This window comes from Budorcas taxicolor, chromosome 11 (genome assembly GCF_023091745.1).
Source record: "Budorcas taxicolor isolate Tak-1 chromosome 11, Takin1.1, whole genome shotgun sequence".
Classification (NCBI taxonomy): domain Eukaryota; kingdom Metazoa; phylum Chordata; class Mammalia; order Artiodactyla; family Bovidae; genus Budorcas; species Budorcas taxicolor.
Window position 1 is genome coordinate 17,275,434 of NC_068920.1, and position 20,229 is coordinate 17,295,662.

At 42.6% G+C, this 20,229-nt stretch overlaps 1 protein-coding gene across 1 annotated transcript in view; it reads left to right on the forward strand.

Moving 5' to 3' along the window:
• The window catches only part of PHACTR1 (phosphatase and actin regulator 1), a 513,424-nt gene that overhangs the window by 399,489 nt on the left and 93,706 nt on the right, over positions 1-20,229 (forward strand). The gene's annotated exons all lie outside the window — the stretch shown is intronic.

The window sequence follows — 20,229 nt, forward strand, 5'->3', positions numbered from 1 at the left end:
CTGAAAGGACAAAACTACATTCAACGTAAAAGCATGTATAGCAATGAAGAGATATTAATCAAGAAGATATTATTAACTATGAATTTATAAATACTTATCAAACAGGCCATAAGTACTTTTAAAGTACTTATGAAAAAACAAAATTTGACAAGTTCAGGGATTTCAGAATTTCCCATAAACTAAACCAAGCAAACCAAAAAAAGAAATAAAGTTGATTTAAACAGTATATTAATAACACTACATATATATACACACATAAAGTACGGAAGACAAAAATTAATTTTTCAAGGTGTACTGAGGAATGTTAATGGAATGTGCCTACCATCTGAAGCTAGTCCCGTGCCTTAACTATAAAGATATTCAGTTTTTGGTGACTGAATAAATGAATAACCGTGTAAACCAGATCTGGGCACAAACCATCTGAATTCAGAGGTACTACATACAGTGGTACTTTCAAGAGTTGTCTCACTGGTGGGTTTAAATCATTGGGATTAAGTCATCCGTATGCCTTTCCCCCTCCTCGTATTTGTCGAATATGAAAATAAAGTAACTCTGGTTTCTGTATTTGGGAATTCCTGTGGTTTGACTTCTGTGCTGCTGTATTGTACTGAGATATGGTTGTATTGCACAGATGGTCCGTGCACGTGGGGACTGGGACTGAGGGAGCCTGTTCCTGTTGTCATCCACCTGGACAAGGAGGCCAGTCTCTCTAGAAACCTGAGAGGGGCCAAGCAGGCTCCAGGTGGTGGGAGAGGAAAATGCGTCTCTTGGATTCGCCTGTGAAGCATCAGAGGCTGGTTGGGCCCCTTAAGATTGAAGAGGCGATGTGTCTCCCACCTGCTAACAAAAAAAAGAGGAGGGAGTTTTGTCCTTCTTAGGGCCTGCACATTAAAGATGGAACCGTGTCTCTTGAAGGCAATGTGGAGCAATAACCATAGTCACAGAGAAAGCTGGACGTTAGTTGCAGGCAGTGAGACAGATGTTAGTCCTTACTATTCAGTACCCAGTGTGACCTGAGCTCAGCTTCATGCAAACAAAAGGCTGGAGGCCTTTAAACACTGGGTTTGCTAAAGGTCCTGGAGCTGGTCAGCACTGTGAGCAGGCCGTCTGTGTCTATTCGCAGGCTGTTATTGAAGTTTGGCTCCCAGCCTCCCACAGAGCCTCGGAGACAGGGGTTCTGTCGTTTTTCATGATTAGGCTTCAAAGGACTGGCTTCCACATCCCTGAGAAAGATGCTCCTGGGTTGTAGAAGGCACATGCACATCTGTGTCTGTCTCGAAGGGACAGAGAAAGGACCTACTCCTACCAGTTTTCTAAAGTAAATGCCCTAAGAAGAGGGAGCCAGGAGCCTGTGTCGGGTTTTGCCTGGAACAAGCAGTCCCTGCATTTGGCAGCACTGAGCTTCAGTCAGGTACTTTCGGGGGACTAGAGTCATCACCCCAGGGGCACAGCCTTGAGCTGCTGGTAACTGTGTTTCTTCAAGTCTCCTAGTGTGGGGGATGGGGCGGGGGAGGGGTGGATAAAATCGTTTGTATTGAAAATTGATTTCTTCCAGGCCAAGGTGAGGCTTCCCTGGAGGCTCAGACAGTGAAGAATCCGCCTGCAATAAGGGGTACCCAGTTCGATTGCTGGGTGGGGAAGATGTGCTAGAGAAAGAAATGGCACGGACAGAGGGGCCTGGTGGGCTATAGTCCACGGGGGTCACAAAGAGCTGGACACGACTGAGTGACTTAACACACACACACACACAGGCCGAGGTGGAGGCCAGGTCAACAAGAGGTTCAGAGAAAACCTCTAGACTTAGACTTGAGTTTGATCAAGGAGAGAGTCTTTGTCACCACTTTGGGCCAAGCGCAAGGGGAAAATGGGTGGACGTGAGAGGGACTGGTCCAGCATTCCCTTCCAGTGGTTACCTGGGAGCCTCCAGTTGTATTTAATGAGGAAAATGTCATTTCCTTCTCCTGACAGCAAGAATTTAAGTGATGAATCGGGCCATTTCTACCTGAGATTTTCTTCTTCGTAAAGCTAAACTCTAGCTTTTGAGCAACTTAGGATCCCAGGTTTCTACATCTGAGGTTATATCGATTCTCATGTATTATAAGCTTCTTTAGATCAAGGATCAAAGGCATGAAAGTAACATTGGAGCCCTGAGGTATGTTTTTTTTTTTTACGGGAAAGCCACAGTTTTGTACTTAGTTTTGAAAGAAATGTTGTCAAGGTTTCTTTTGCTGTTTGTCCTTTTTTTTTTTTTTTGCCACAATGCTTGAAGATTTGTTCTTCCTCTTTCAACTGACAGGAAAACTCTGTAAAGTTCCTTTTCTTGGGTCTTCTGGAGCAGGGGTTAGCAAACTATGACCCACAGGGCAAATCCATCTCCAGTCCTGTGTTTGTAAATAAAGCTTTATTGGAACACAGCCGCCTTATTCATTTGTATGCTGTCTAGAGCTGCTGTGACAGAGTTGAGTATTATAGTTTCCATAAAGACAGTGGCTCTCTGGCCCTTTACAGAAAACGTCTGTCAATACCTGTTTTACATAGTCACAGATTCTTTTTTTTCATTATAAATATATTCTCCATCTGTTTGAAGCGTAGAGTGGAAAACCTTACAAAGTCTATACTTGCTACCTTTGGACACAATTGTATTTCCTCCTAAATTTTCATTTGAGGAACTCAGGTTGAGTGGACAGCATTGTTTCAAGCCCCATAGAAGTTTCAAAGAGAATAAGTACATACCAAGTAGCCAGGTTTCCTCATAAACTGGAAATGTTGACTCTGTAGAAAGACTTTCATCACACACAGTGGAGAGATACAAGAATTTGCAGGGAAGTTACTGTCCTTCATGAATTGTGAAGAAATTTCTGGATAAGTTTCTATTTTGAAAATAAAAATGACAATAACAACGAAACCTTTATCTCTTTCTCTGAAAAACATAACCTTCCTTCTTAACTTATTCATCCTTGCCATAAAATGTATCCTTACTTTTCCTCTATAAAGAAATCAAGTCTTATAATCCCAGAGGGTCAAAGGAGGCCTTTAGCTTGTAATATTTCTGTGCCCTGAGGTGAATAAATGGCAACTTTTAAAAGCATTTAAGCTCATAGCCAGATATTAGATACTAAATTCTTATAATTTTCCTGCCCCTGAGTTTTGACCTCTTCAAACTAAGCTCATCTCCTCGCACTCATTTGGATGGCTGCTTTTAAAAAAGCAAAAATGGTGAGAATGTGGAAAGATTGGAGCCCTGTGCACTTTTGCTGGGGATGTAAAATGTTGCAGTAACTCTGGAGAACAGTATGGTGGTTCCTAAAAATAGTAAACAGAACCTCTGCATACATGGTGCAGCCATTCCACTTCTGGGTATGCACCCACAAGAACTAAAGCAAGATCTCAAAGGATATTTGCACACACATGCTCACGGCAGGGTTATTCACCATAGCCAGGAAGTGGAAGCAACCCCAAGGGCCCGTCGACAGATGAATGGATAAACAGAATGCACTGTCTATACAAATAAAACGGAATATTTATTCAGCTGTAAGAAAGAAGTCCCAACAGATGCTACCACATGGATGGACCTTGCTAAGTGAAACAAGCCAGTCACAGAGAAAAGACAAATTGTCTGATTTCACGCATACGAGGTACCCAGAGTAGTCAGACTGACAGATACAGAAAGTAGAAGGGTGGTTGCTAAGGGCTGTGCAGCAGGGAGAAGAAGGGGGAGTTACTGTTCAATGGGTACAGAGTTTCGTTTCCACAAGGTGAAAATATTGGTCACACAGCCATGTGAATATACTTAACACTGCCGAACCGTACCCTTGAAAGTGGTTATGATGGTTGATTTTATGTATGTTACCACAATTTAAATAAGGCTAAGCTGATGGAGTCCCTGAGCTGAGAGTTCTGACGGAAAGTGTGACAAAGTCCAGACTGTTTCTGTTCCAGCTCTGTCTTTGTGCTTTCACAGCAGTTAATTCATCGTGTTAGCTCTGTGAGGTGACAGGATGTTTTAATAGGGAAAGAAATCAAATCAAGCTGACTGATCTGTTTTCAGCGCTCACTCCTGTAATATTGTATAGACACAACCTTGGGCAAGATTTTCTATTAACTTGCTGACAAGGCCAGGGAAGCCACTTTGTGGGCTTGTGAGGAAGAAAGAAAAGGGGTTGATGATTTACTTGGCCTGTGAGCACGGTTGAGGTCAGCTGGATTCCTGGCAGGACCATAGCGATCAAATACTACATCCGCTCACTCACTCAAGCTGAGATAGTACTGCGTATGTGCATCCTAAGTCATTTCAGCCGTGTCCAACTTTTTGCAACCCTATGGACTATAGCCCACCAGGCTCCTCTGTCCATGGGATTCTCCAGGCAAAATACACTGGAACCCTCCTCCAGGGGATCTTCCTGACCCAGGGATTGAACCAGCATCTCTTATGTCTCCCACTCTAGCAGACAGGTTCCTCACCACTAGCGCCACCTGGGAAGCCCGAGATGGTACTAATGATCATTAAATCTGAATTCTAAGGGACTTTCCTGGCGGTCCAGGAGCTAAGACTCCACGCTTCTAATGCAGGGGGCCAGGGTTTGATCCCTGGTCAGGGAAGTAGATCCCTTATGCTGCAAGTAAGAGTTTGCATGCCACGACTAAGACCTGGTGCAGCCAATTAATAAAATAAAAATAAATAATAAAAAATAAATTGCTGCCCTGGTCCAGACATTTCCTCAAATCAGCTCATCATTGAGAGTCAATCCCTAAAAATGAGAAACTGCTAGACAGTGTTATGTGGAAAAAAAGATCCACACATGATGTCATAAAGAATCATTCCCAAGCAAAGAAGGAAATTGAATTTTGCTATTTTCATTGGTGAATTAAAGGTTGCTCGTTTGTCAGCTTTCACTGTGCATATAACAGTGACTTCCAAAGGAGTGCAAAAATACCCATCAGAAACAAAACTCAGAAGTTGCAACCACAAAAGATGAATGGAGAGCTGAGCATTCATTTAAGGGCACACCGTGCTGCTTGTCACATCTCGCTGCCTTGTCATTACAGGGGGGGACTAATAGCGTCTGTAAGAACAAGCAGAGCCTCAGGGAGAGCTCTGAATAGCCCCATGCTTCTGGACCTTTCTTCTTCATTGCATTTATTTTGAGATTTCTTCTTTTGGCAGTGTTGATGTTTTTCAATTTTTCCAATTGCTGCCTGGGTAAATGTTCGATTCACACACCTGCTATTCAGATATTCTGGGATTTTTTTTTTAGGGAATAGTAGCTAGCTACTGAAGGTTGATTTTTTTTTCCCCCTCCTAATACAGATGAATAATTCTCTTCTCCTATTTGAAGGTCATGGCTATTTGGCCACATTGTTTTTATCATTAGCAGGTGAATGCTTGGGAAAAGGATACCCAAACCGTTAGTTTCTGAGTGAAGCATCTTACCTTGCAAGAGGAGAAGATTGAAATGGAAATGAAAAAGTACGTTTGGTGTGCAGAAAAGGAAAGGAGAGTCCTAAGTTACTCGGACTTTCTCTTAGATTTGCAAGGTTTTATTATTTAATACATGTGATTATTATGCATTTCTTCTTCATGAGCATTTCTGTTTTGCTTTGGCATAAAAGTCTTTATGTAACTCAGTTTTTCAAGGACATAGCAAACCGCGCATTTCTTACCTGTATAGTTCTCTCCATCAGAAGTGATCAGTGAGAAGTAACTGAGTCAATGCTGACTTTCCTAAACATGAACATTGTTTATCATACTCATATCAAAGAAAAGAGTGAAATGATAAATTTTTGTGTGACCCTGTATTTCCTTTGGCTGGTTTAACTTTTTCCTAAAGTTCAGTGGGATCCTAAAAACAATCATAGTTTATTGAGTTTTATGTGCAAGACCGGATGCTTTGTCTTCTTTTGTGAAACCTCATCTGGTGACAATTAAATCACAGCTAAGCTTTAATAAGATGATTTGAGAAATGATCTTACAAGCGACAAAGTTTTGGCCAGAAATGAGCGAATGTTACATCTTTCGTTCTTTATGTATGCACTGTAGCCTATCTGTACACAGTTGTTTATTTACGGATAGTCTGGATAAGTTGACAGGCATATTCCTGGCTTTGAGAGCCTTAGATGGGTAGTATAATACCACACTTAAGCTTCCACACACTGGAATCATGCAGCTTGGGTTCAAGTGCAGTTTTTCACCTTGGGCAAGTTGCTTAACATCTTTATCTGCAAAATAGTGATAATAGTCCGAAGTCTCTAGAGTTGTTGTGAGACTTAACAATAAAAGTACTACATGGAAATGAGTAGTTCCTAATATTATACAGTGTGAGTGTTACCATGGCAATGGAAAGGAGAAATCGAGTCTTCATAAAAATATCCCTTTCAGGCAAAATATTCATCTGAATAGACATTTGACATAACTATACACAGTATTTTCAAAATTTTTGTTCAAAAATGTTGACTTTAGTTCTGACTAGATAATAAGAACAAATAAAAGCCCTCAATCTAACACTGTCGTCTCTGTCTTAGAAAGCATTAGAGAAGGAAGATTTACATCGCAGCACTGCCTTCTGGAAACTTCACTGCATCAGAGTTGATCAGACCATGAGTGGAAAAACAAGCTAACTTGGCACTACACAGCCCTTTGAACAAGTGCCCTCTTATCTTTTAGGTAACAGGTGGTTGCTGGGGGTGATAAACTGTTCTGGGCAGAATTTCAGATTTCCTTCTTCAGTGCTTTGGGCAGCACTCTTCAATCATAAAGCGATCAATAATAATTAGGTGTCTGAAATGAAATACAGTGTAGCATTACGCTCCCTGCATCCGGAAAAGAAACTCACTTAACTAACTCAAAATCGATGGATTTTCTTTTTATTCCTGGGAGGGCAAGGGAAGAGTTAGAGGTAGCAGAGAACCCAGTGGAAAAGTGAATTGTAGCTTTGGAGAAGGAAATGGCAACCCACTCGTGTTCTTGCCTGGAGAATCCCAGGGATGGGGGAGCCTGGTGGGCTGCCGTCTATGGGGTCACACAGACTTGGACACGACTGAAGTGACTTAGCTTAGCTTATACAATCAAAAAAAAATTAGATTTTAGGACATACTTCCCTCTGAGTAATAGAAACAAACTCTAAAGCATCAAACCTTTATTTCTAACATAAATACTTTCATTTCACTGCATTCTCTATCACTGTTGGGCCACCTCTTCCACCTTTAATGAAAAAGGTCCCTTATAGTGGGTGATCTATAGGTGAAAGAATGAAGTGAAGGTTGTAAACAGGGCTTAACATACATTATTTTTCAGATCTTAGTTTTAAATGGAGAAAGAATTACTTCTGCTGTGTCTTATAAATCTCAGAAGACAAAACTGATGGTTATTCTGTTACAATTTGGTCTGAACTTTTCCTCTGTAAATTGGAGTAGAGCAAATTAGAGTAGAGAGAGAGAGCACATGGAATCTACAAACTGTAACAAACTTTCCTTAGCGCCCTCCCCAGCGCTTTGAGCCTGAGCCTGGCAGTTCAGTTCAGTTCAGTCGCTCAGTCGTGTCCGACTCTTTGCGACCCCATGAATTGCAGCACGCCAGGCCTCCCTGTCCATCACCAACTCCCAGAGTTCACTCAGACTCGCATCCATCGAGTCAGTGATGCCATCCAGCCATCTCATCCTCTGTCGTCCCCTTCTCCTCCTGCCCCCAATCCCTCCCAGCATCAGAGTCTTTTCCAATGAGTCAGCTCTTCACATGAGGTGGCCAAAGTACCGGAGTTTCAGCTTTAGCATCATTCCTTCCAAAGAAATCCCAGGGCTGATCTCCTTCAGAATGGACTGGTTGGATCTCCTTGCAGTCTAAGGGACTCTCAAGAGTCTTCTCCAACACCACAGTTCAAAAGCATCAATTCTTCAGCGCTGAGCCTTCTTCACAGTCCAACTCTCACATCCATACATTGCAACACTCCCCTAAATTGCTTCTTACATGTTACTTCCAGGATGGACCTCAAGAATGCTTCTAAGTCACTTCAGTCATGTCCAACCCTGTGCGACCCCATAGACAGCAGCCCACCAGGCTCCCCCATCCCTGGGATTCTCCAGGCAAGAACACTGGAGTGGGTTGCCATGTCCTTCTCCAAGAGCACATGGACCTCAAGAATAGTCTATCCTATTTTCAAAAATCTGAATTCTTAGTTCTGCAAAACTACTCACCTCTAAAACTTTCTGTCAGCTTTCTTCCCCCCAAAACTTAAGGTCTCTCTCCTGCTGTCCAGATACTGGAAGGCATTAGGAGAAATTATTCTGTGTTAATATCTGAACTATTTAAAGAAATGACCAGGAAAGAACTTGTGGCTTTTATTGTCTTACGATCATCTTTTCTTTCTAGTCTGCTGGCCAGCTGTATAATTGCATTATATGGTGGCTGGGGTTCTTATTCCCCTTCAGAGACTATTGGATCAGTAAAAAGAGAAGCAGAGTTAGTAAGAAGGTCCTTTGAATGTTTCTGCTTTGGAAAATAAAACATACATTGAGAAAATTCATTAAACCTCAATGTATAGTTTAACAGATGGTTTTAAAGCGAACGTCATATAACTGCTGCCAAGTCTGTGTGTGTGTGTGTGTATATATATATATATAGAGAGAGAGAGAGAGAGAGCGAGAGAGAGAAAGCTAGAGAGACAGCATCTGGGAATCCCTTAATGTGCCTTCTGATTGCAGGTTTCCTCCCCATCAAAGGTGGTCACTGTCCTGTATTTTCATCATGTCTTTCTTTGTAGTTTTGAAGTTTAGAGAACATACATCTCTAAACCATACATTTAGTTTTTCCAGCATTTGAACTGTATGTAAATGGAATCACAGTATGTGTGTTCATTTGTCTTGCTCTTTTAACTCAGCATTACTTGTAGGATTCATTCATTTTTTTGTGTTAACTTTTTATTTTGAGAATTTTCAAACATGAGAGAATCATATGATGATATCATTGTACAATTGTGTAGTTATATAGCCTAAGAGTTACTAAGATATGGCCATATTCATGGGGTTTTTTTTAATCAAAATAAATAACAGACATCTCTAATCATTCATCTCTAAAAAGTCAGGAAAATGTCCTATATCACTCCAAGACCATTATCATAGGTAGCAAAACTAATAGTAATTCCCTAATATCATCTAGAACTTCCGTGGTGGCTCAGATGGTGAAGAATCTGCCTGCAATGGGGGAGACCTGGGTTCACTCCCTGAGTTGGGAAAATCCCCTGGAGGAGGGCATGGCAACCCACTCCAGTATTCTTGCCTGGAGAATCCCATGGACAGAGGAGCCTGGTGGGCTACAGTTCATGGGGGTCACAAAGAGTCGGACATGACTGAGCAACTAAGCACAACACGATATCATCTAATATTCACATTTTCCCAACTGACTCCCCCAAACACATTTACAGCTAGTTTGTTCAAACCAGGATCCAAATCAAGATTCATTAGAAACGTGCTGTTAACAACACAACTTACAGCTTAAAAACAAGCCTGTGATCCTTTTTCTCCTACACTTCATGGGTAGATAAGGCTCCGGTGGGGCCTGGCTGCAGGCACTTCTCCCACAGTAAGAGGAAAATAAATCGCCTCATCTATGCTAATGACATGTCCAACTTCCATGCTCTTTGACTCCAGAGGAAATTATACTGTCTGCATTACTGTCAGAAAACCAATTATGTCCAAAGCCAAGCTGTTATTTTGGGCTTCCCTGGTGGCTCAGATGGTAAAGCGTCTATCTGCAATGCAGGAGACCCAGGTTCGATCCCTGGGTTGGGAAGATTCCCCTGGAGAAGGAAATGGCAGCCCACTCCAGTATTCTTGCCTGGAAAATCCCATGGACAGCGGAGCCTGGTAGGCTACAGTCCATGGGGTCGCAAAGAGTCGGACACGACTGAGCGACTTCACTTTAGTATGGAGCTGATCAAGGCTATGTCTAGTCTTTACTTATTTGGGGGATGGATAGTAGGCTGGCCCATCCAGGGAGACTGCTGGAATACAGATGTCTCCCAACTGAAATTCCCACCAGGACCGCAAGACAAACAGGTGGATAGCTGGTCACTCTGCTCCGTTTGGATCTTTCTGGTTGGTCATGCCTTGCTCATTTAATATGGCAGGACTTTGGGTTTTCAATTCTGTTTGACTCAAACTTTGATCAGGAAGGTCTTTGTAAAAAATCTTGACCCCTCTGTGTCCCTGCTGTGTTGGAAGAGCTGACCTCCCTGGCTCCTTTTTATAATATATGCTTCCTGCAACCTGGCATCTATTTTTTTTTTTAATATTTATTTATCTGGCTGCATTGGGTCCCAGCCGTGGCATGAAGGATCTTCGTTGTATCATGGGTGGTCCTTCGCTATGGCTCAGACTCTCTAGTTGTGGCACGCAGGCTCAGCCCTCTTGGCATGTGGGATCTTAGTTCCCTGCATGCATGCTCAGTCGCCTCTGACTCTTTGTGACCCCGTGGACTGTAGCCATCCAGGCTCCTCTGTCTACAGGATTATCCCAGCAGGAATACTGGAGGGGGTTGCCATTTCCTCCTCTAGGGGATCCTCCTGACCCAGGGATCGCACCTGCGGCTCCTGCATTGGCAGGTGAAATCTTTACCACTAAGCCACCTGGGAAACCCCTTAGTTTCCCGACCAGGGATCAAACCCACATCCGACGCCTTGGAAGGCGGATTCTTAACCCCTGGACCACCAGGGAAGTCCCAGCCTGACATTTAGATTGGTGTTTCCCAAAAGATTTTCCTCAGAATAAAAGTCCCCATGGTCCTCTATGAAAGGGTTATATTGTCAAATGAATTTGAGAGAAACACTGGGTTAAACTGGTTTCTGTAGGTCCTCTCCTGCTAATGAATACAGTGGTTCTCTAGTGGTACATGGCATTTCCCAAAATTACTGTCCTCAAACCCTTTCCACAGAGCATCTCTGGGGGTTACTGTTCTACAGAACAGACTGTGGCAAGTGCTGATCTAGATGACTTGGGTGGGATCACAAGCAACAGTAAACAAATAATCTCATCTCCTGCCTCACGGGCTGTGAAGAGTTTATCTAAGCTAGCTACCAGCGTTGGCCAAGTACAGTGGGTGGGTTGCCGTACTGGAAATGAGGAACTTCATTCACGTACTCACTCCACTTGCACCGTCGCTGAAGTTCATATTGTAACAGTGGGGGGAAGTATGGAGCTATGCTTACGTGATGAAGACACTGAACTGCTAGTTTCTACCCCTGTAGGTGGAATTTCCACATGCTTTAGATTTTTAGAGGGAAAAGAGTTTTCAACAGTGCCTCTGTTTTGTTTTGTTTTTAATTTTATTGAGGTATGATTGATTTACAATGTTGTGTTGATTTCTGCTGTACAACAAAGTGATTCATTTATATATATTATATATAATATACATTATATATATTATATACATTATATATATAATATACATTATATATATATATACACACACACACACATTCTTTTTCATATTCTTTTCCTCTGTGATTTATCACAGGGTATTGGATTTACTTCCATGTGCTATACAGTAAGACCTTGTTGTTCAGTCTCTGATATTGAGGATCATTTGATGTTAATTATGAAATATTTTAAAAGATGTTTTGCATCTTGAATTAGGTTCAGTAAGCTTTTCTTTGGATAATCAATGGAAAAACCTTCTTGCCTAGTGACTCTACACTTAGCAAAATGTTTAGATATGCATAGGACTCCTGAAATCATCTGAGTTGGTAAAAATTTGGTGCTTACACAGATAGCTTCTAGATTAACAGAAATTCTTGAGTGTGTTTATCATACCATTCTGTTTAAAACTAAGCATTTAGGATTGAATTTTTTTTTACTTCTTTCTTCAACACGGCATTTAGATTGACATGCGTGCTCAGTTGTATCCAACTCCTTGCAACCCATGGACTGTATACCACACTCCTCTCACCATGGACTTTTTCAGGCAAGAATACTGGAGTGGGTTGCCATTTCCTCTTCCACTTAGATCAACAGTGTTGTTGCTTTTCTCATTTATTTTCTTATGAAATAAGAGAGAAATGGCATTGGCTCTCTAATCTTTTGAAATGGAAGACTTCTGGGTTTACTCTGTTCCTCCAAATCTTTGCTTTTCTTTCTCCTCTTTTATATATTGTTTGTATGCACTTAACTTGGAGACTCTTCATCTTAAAGAAGATGGAAGTAATGTAAGTGTGGGCTGATTGTTTAATGTTGGGTTTTCCTAGGCTGTGGTTGTTGCAGCGTATTAATAATCCTCCTTTTTACGATGTCACATGGGAAGTAGAGGTAGATTCCGGGTTCCGGAGGCTCATTCCATTTGTTGCTTGTAGGTCTCTAGCCTAAATCCACTTTCACTGGAGCTGTCCAATTTTAAAGGGATGAAGGCTACAGATTTTACTGGATTAACCAAAGAGTCCAGTCAGGTCTCCCCACACCATCTTACAGAAAAACCCAAATGAGCTTCTCGGCCAACCCAGTACTTGCAGGCTGACTATTTTAACCGCTGAAGGCATAAGGCTCCACAGTAAGCTACTGTAGATTTCATCATTTATCAATTGTTTTTTCCCCTTCAAACTTCTATCCCATACAGAGTGTAATTTAAGGCAGTTGTGCAGAGAATTCAACAAAGATAGATTATCCTAGAGAAATATATGAATAGCTCCCTGCCCTGGTACTCTGAGAAGAAGCAGATGACTAAGAAGAATTGATATTGCTTTTTTCCCCATTTCCTCATTTTATGAAATATTAGAGTTTCTTTCTTCCATCAGTACTGGAGCACATCAAAAGCACCCTCTGCCCAGTAAGTCTAGTGATACATACTAGAAAAATTCTTATGCCTGTTCATGTGGGTGCCTGAACAGATATAATCACACTGGCAATGTTTATTATAGGCCCAAAAAGGTGAAGCAACTTAAACTTCCTTCAGTTTCGGATGGTGAAATTAGTTCTGCCACTTCAGTTCAGTCACTAAGTCGTGTTCAACTCTTTGCAGCCCCATAGACTGCAGCACTCCAGGCCTCCCTGTACTTCACCAGTTCGCGGAGCTTGCTCAAACTCATGTCCATCAAGTCAGTGATGCCATCCAACCATCTCATCCTCCGTCGTCCCCTTCTCCTCCTGCCTTCAATCTTTCCCATTTTCTGGGTCTTTTCCAGTGAGTCAGTTCTTTGCATTAGGTGGCCAAAGTATTGAAGTTTCAGCTTCAACATCAGTCCTTCCAATGAATAGTCAGGACTGATTTCCTTTAGGATGGACTGGTTGGATCTCCTTGCAGTCCAAGGGACTCTCAAGAGTCTTCTCCAACACCACAGTTCAAAAGCATCAATTCTTCGGTGCTCAGCTTTCTTTGTAGTCCAACTCTCACATCCATACATGACCACTGGAAAAACCATAGCCCTGACTAGATGGACCTTTGTTGGCAAAGTAATGTCTCTGCTTTTTGGTATGCTGTCTAGGTTGGTCATAGCTTTTCTTCAAAGGAGCAAGAGTCTTTTAATTTCATGACTATAATCACCACCTGCAGTGATTTTGGAGCCCAGAAAATAAAGTCTGTCACTATTTCCCCATTTATTTGCCATGAAGTGATGGGACCAGATGCATGATCTTAGTTTTCTGAATGTTGAGTTTTGAGCCAAATTTTTCACTCTCCTCTTTCACTTTCATCAAGAGGCTCTTTAGTTCCTCTTTGCTTTCTGTCATAAAGGTGGTGTCATCTGCATGTCTGAGGTTACTGGTATTTCGGCAATCTTGATTCCAGCTTGTGCTTCATTCAGCCCAGTGTTTCTCATGGTATACTCTGCATATAAGTTAAATAAGCAGAGTGACAATATACAGCCTTGACATACTCCTTTCCCTATTTGGAACCAGTCTGTTGTTCCATGTCCAGTTCTAACTGTTGCTTCCTGACCTGCATACAGATTTCTCAAGTTTTCTCATGGTATTCCCATGTCTTTAAGAATTGTCCACAGTTTGTTGTGGTCCATACAGTCAAAGGCTTTGGCATAGTCAATAAAGCCGAAATAGATGTTTTTCTGGAATTCTCTTGCTTTCCCGATGATCCAGTGGATGTTCGCAATTTGATCTCTGGTTCCTCTGCCTTTTCTAAAACCAGCTTGAACATCTGGAAGTTCATGGTTCATGTACTGTTGAAGCCTGGCTTGCAGAATTTTGAGCATTACTTTGCTAGCATGTGAGATGAGTGCAATTGTGCGGTAGTTTGAGCATTCTTTGGCATTGCCTTTCTTTGGGATTGGAATGAAAACTGACCTTTTCCAGTCCTGTGGCCACTACTGAGTTTTCCAAATTTGTTTTCATATTGAGTGCAGCACTTTCACAGCATCATCTTTCAGGATTTGAAACAGCTCAACTGGAATTCCATCACCTCCACTAGCTTCGTTGGTAGTAATGCTTTCTAAGGCCCACTTGACTTCACATTCCAGGATGTCTTGCTCTAGGTTGGTGATCACACCATCACAATTATCTGGATCGTGAAGAGCTTTTTTGTATAGTTCTTCTGTATATTCTTGCCACCTCTTCTTAATATCTTCTGCTTCTGTTAGGTCCATACCATTTCTGTCCTTTATTGTGCCCATCTTTGCATGAAATGTTCCCTTGGTATCTCTAATTTTCTTGAAGAGATCTCTAGACTTTCCCATTCTATTGTTTTCCTCTATTTCTTTGCATTGGTCGCTGAGGAAGGCTTTCTTTTCTCTCCTTGCTATTCTTTGGAACTCTGCATTCCAATGAGTATATCTTTCCTTTTCTCCTTTGCCTTTCACTTCTCTTCTATTCACAGCTATTTGTTAGGCCTCCTAAGACAACCATTTTTCCTTTTTACATTTCTTTTCCTTGGGGATGGTCTTGATCCCTGCCTCCTGTACAATGTCACGAACCTCCTTCCATAGTTCTTCAGACACTCTGTCTATCAGATCTAATCCCTTGAATTTGTTACTTCACACCTGAATGGTCTAATGTTTTTCCCTACTTTCTTCAATTTAAGTCTGAATTTGGCACTTAGATCCATGTAATGGTAGGCGGTACTCAAAAAGAATGAGGTGTTTTCTGTATGTACCAACGGGAAGATTTCCAAAACATATTCATAAATGAGAGGAGAAAAAAAGAGTTGTGGAATAATGTGAGCAGAATGCGCCCATTTAATGGTTTTAAAAACTGTATTTATATAGTGTGGGAGTGTGTGGAAACGGAGCAGAGAGAGATGGAGCAAAGAGAGAAGGACATTACCAAAGAAAGGCAGTGGTGAGAAGTGACAAGCTGGGTGTTTGGAAGGAGGGACAATGAAAAAGAAGTTTGTTTTCTATTTCTTAAATTATTTACTGTTAAAATGCTTCATCTGTTTCCATAAATTTTCAAAAAAGCATGCATGTGTGCACATGCAGAAAATAAAAAGAGAATGTTCTAGCTATTTTTAACAAATTTATCCAGCCCAGGCATTCACTAAACAAGAACAAGCCCTTCCAAGATGCCAGTTTTAATTCTTCAGTGTCAAAGAAGCATAGGATTCCTTGGCTTAGCACAAATCCGAATGTATAGGGAAACTGAAAAAATTAATTGGAGGTGATGAGGAACAGGCTTTTAGTAAACATGGCATAAACTGCAGTACTGGCTCAAAAAAAGTTTACAAAAGTGATTAAAACTGCTGTAATTCCGTTACCAGAGTTGGTCTCTGGGCTTTGATGGAATTAACTGTTGAGAGTCCTTCTTTCGCCAGGCTTCCTATTTATAAAGCTTTCACTCAATTGTAAACAGACTTCCAAGCAATAAAATGGAACATAAAGCTGTGGAAAAAAATAACCTTAGTTTTTTACCTTTGTTTACAAACCAGTGCAGTGTTAGGCATGTTCTTAAATGTAGGTTTTCTTATTATTCAGGTATAGTGAAGCCAACAGATCGAGACGATTGCCATTGAAAAGAGTTTGTTATCCTCACAGCTTGCAAGAGAAAGGGCCTGCCAGGCCATGGAGGGCCAAAACGGGTTGTTCAGGAGACAGAAAGAATGGGAGGAAAAGGTGGGCAAGAGCCTTTTTTCGTGGTTTCCACAAGAAGCAATGGGCAGGACAGGGTAAATGGGCTTCCCTGGCTGGTTTGACTCATTGTAGTGGACTCTGGGGCTTAAGGAGTGTCTCCAGTTGTCTGGTACCTAACCCTGTGGTGATTAGGGCAGAGGAAGAGTGGCCTATTTTCTGTAAGAACTCTGTGAAGGAGGTGGTTGAGGGTGGGGCTTTGGATAGGTCGGTTTGCATAGGAAAGGCAGGCTGCCCGCAAGGGGCCCAGTCTAGGATCAGCGTGGCCCCAAGATGTCAACAGATCAAAACAATGGCAAAATGAAAAGATGTTGATAAAAGTGCAAGAATGACTATGCTTTTCAAGGTTTCCTGGATGACTTTTACATTAACATTTTGTTTAATGACAAGCTTAGAGAGCCTTCCTTAGATGGGCTAACCTTTTCATATGTTTTTGGGAGCTGTATTGGGTACAGTAATTGAGAAGTCCTTCTCTCACTCATTTCAGGCAAGAAAGAGGGGGATATGTGAAGCTTTTTAAAAGGTGTTTGGGTCTACTCTTCTAATTCTTTGTTGGTCTATAAAAGGCAATCAGTCGTTTCCCCCCTTTTCCTCCTCAGGCTGTTTCATGTGTTGGTGTGGAATTTTAGACTGGATATCACTGCTTTAGCATTTGCGCACTTGCTTGTTTGTGCAACTTTATTTTGGTGTCTCAGTTGCCACAGGACTATCTTGAAAGCCTTTTACGGTGTTTTACACTTACTGCAGCCCAGAGATTTGGTTCTTTTCTGAAGATCCAAGGAATTGCATTGTTGCTACCTAACCTATATTTTCATTTTGGCAAGGGGAAGTCAGCTTCCTGCTTTTTCTGTTTTGGTTCTACTGTGTTAGAGGTTAAAATCATTGGTTTTAGAAATTCACCTTTATGTGCCCGTGCTCATGCTCAATTGCTGAGTCATGTCTGACTCTCTGTGACCCTGGGGACTGTAGTCCGCCAGGCTCCTCTGTCCGTGAGATTTTCTGGCAAGAATACTGGAGTGGATTGCCATTTCCTCCTCCAGGGAATCTTCCCAACCCAGGGATCAAACCCGCATCTCCTGTGTCACAGGCAGATTCTTTACCACTGAGCCACTGGGGAAGCCCCTTCACCTTTATATCTTTAGATAGCTTCACCATATATCTTTAGCTATATGCTGTATATCTAATCCTTGTATTTTAATGCTGCCCTCTCATTTACTGTGGGCTAAAGTTTAATTTAATCATCTGCTTAGATTTACTATTTTTGTTTTTAACTGATGGTTTTGCTCTTGTGGTCACTATTTTTTTTTTTTTTTCATTCCTTAACAACTCCATGTTTATCTTCAGCATCCTTGTGTAGCTGCCTTCATCTTCTGCCCAGACTTCTGCAATCATCCAGTAACTGGCCTCTGTCCAGTCCGTCGTCCATGCTGAAGTGGACATTGGTCTGTCAAATAACTCAAACCCGATCAGTTTCTTCACGTTTCCCTTAGGAGAACGTGGTCAGGAAGGCCCTGCATGGCCCAGCGCCCCCTGCCCCTCTGACTGCCATCTCAAACCATCGTCCTCCAGCTGGTGTTGGCTGTGCAGTCACACTGGCTTCCTCTCTGCTTGTCCACGGCACCCTGATCCTCCCTGCTTGCTCTGTCTGGAGTGTTTTCCACTTCCTCCCCGACTCCCCTCAGCTAAGATACCATACATTCAGCTTTCAGACCCAACTTGGGGGTCTCTTCCTGAGAAAAGCCTTCTCTAATTCCCCAGTTGTTGCTGTTGTTCAGGCACTCAGTCGTGTCCGACTCTTTTGCAGCCCCATGGACTGTAACCCACCAGGCTCTGTTGTCTGTGGGATTTCCTAGGCAAGAATACTCGAGTGGGTTGCCATTTCCTTCTCCAGGGGATCTTCCCAACTCAGGGGTTAAACCCGAGTCTCCTGCATTGGCAGGCGGGTTCTTTACTGCTGAACCACCAGGGAAGCCCCAGCTCCCCCGTGGAGGAGGTTATTTGGCATATGCTCTGATGGAAGCATGTCTTCTTTTGAGGCCCATCTCAGTTTGCAATCATAGATGAGGTGGCGTCTCCTTTGATGACTAAATCGCACCTTAGCCTGTGATCTCTGGGAGGGAGGGGCTGTCCCTCTGCTTACCATCATTCCCAGCTCAGATGGAGTCCCTTGCACTGTGGGCAGCTAGTCCTCAGTTTTTGACCTGAGTGTGGAGAGACAGCTGAGGTCCGGATAACAGTGGTTGGCTTGAGAGCGTCCATATTCTGCTTGTGCTGGAGCTCTTGGACCTCCGTGTCCAGGGCTCTGCCCACCTACCTGCAGATCCTTCATTTCTGTCTGTGGCTCTGCTTCACTCGCTTTACTCCAAGGTTTTGAAAAGCCCCTGGGAAACTTGTTTTGTTGAAGGGAAATCTGTTCATTTACATGGATCAGGACAGGACGACGCTTCTTTATTCATCCGGAAGGTCGCAAATAAACTTTTACCTTGAAAACCCCCACTTCATCTTGCCTATTCAGTCTTTCCTACTGTGCTGCTGAGCAAATGTTTTTTAAAAGTAGGCAGCACTTTCTGACCTAACGGCACACACTTCTCTTCCCCTTCCCCAGGCATCCCCCTTCTGTACGAGAGCACTTTCTGCCCTCTTCCCACCATATCTTGTCCTTTGGTTCAGGACATAAAACTCCTTCACCTCCCAAAGTGAACACTGCCTAATAGTTTTCCTATTCGCTTCTAACCCTTATCCTTCCATACAGCCTTCCTGCCCTCACTTCTGGGGGCTATAGGTTTATATACATCCATCTTCTTATTAATATGTTCTCAGTAAGCTGTCTGCCAGGGCTAACATTTATTTTTCCTTCTCATACCCCTGAATTCTTGGTAATCTAAGGGAGGGCGTTAGAATACCTCTTTAAAATAATAAGTTTCAAAATGGATAATCAGGGATTTTTAGTCCTGATATGCTTGAGGATAACCCAGAGAGCTTTTTACTGTCATATAGTTGTCGGGTCCCAGGCTGGACCTGTTAAATGGTGGCAGGGGAGGCATCAGTGTCTTTCCAGAGTGGCAGGGTGACCTGGTGAAGATCGGACAGCTAGTGGGTAACGGAGTTCAATCACAATTCTTGTTTCCTTGCTTTCTTTCTAGTTCTTACTCATATATGTTTTGCATTAAATTCTCTTGAGACTTGTGTGTGTTTAATTAAACCGTACCTAAATTTATCTACATAAAATTGTTTTCATATTTTATAACTGATGTTTCCGACCCCCCGCCCCCGCAACCTGGATGACTGTGTAACCAAAGCAGGCAAAGAATCTCAAGCTGACCGAAGGGACCACAACCACTTCGCACTTCCTCCTCTCAGTACTTCCTAGATGTAATAGCTTTGCTGGAATAGCTTTGTTTCCTCTACAGGCCCTGCCAATCCCCCCTGCCCCCATCCTGCCTGGAGCCACTGGCCTGCCCTGTGTGCCGCGCCCCGCTTCCCCACTCATGGGCTCTGTTCCCACTTGACTTGCCCTCCATCACACCACTGATCCGAGGAAATGCTTCCTCTTCCCTCCCCCAGCCCCTGCTTGCCCGAGCGGTTGGCTCAGAGGGACGTTTGGGAACTGAATAATTCCTTCATTCCTTGCTGGGACCCGAGAGAGACAGGTGGGTGTCCCTCGGAGGTCTCCCCCCGCCCCTTCAGTCTCTCCTCGGGAACCTGGGTACCAATCCAGGCAGCTTTAGAAAAGATGTTTTCATACCATCTTTTAATAGTTGAGAAGCGACTAAATCCTCAAGAAGACAGAAAGACATGATCTGTATGAACTAGGTAATTAAAAGAGGAACCCCTTTTGAGGAATCCCTTTCTGAGGAAGGGTCACACTCTAGAAGATGCTATGTGATGCAGAAGTTAAACCAAGGATGAAGTTAGCGTTTCTGGCTTCGAATGCTAGACCCTCTTCCCAGTGTGGTTCTGAGAGGTGGGTGAGCTGCCCTGTGGTTCAGTTTCCTCAACCATACATCACGATTAAATAAAGTGAAGTGAAAATGCCTGCGTCATAGGTAATTGGATTGTCTTGAAGATGAAATGAAATAAGCAGATTAAGATGCTGATCATAGTAGCTGGTCACTGGTATCATTAGCTTACATTAGTCAAGTATGATTTACAGAAGCTTTCCCATACATTATATTTTAGTACA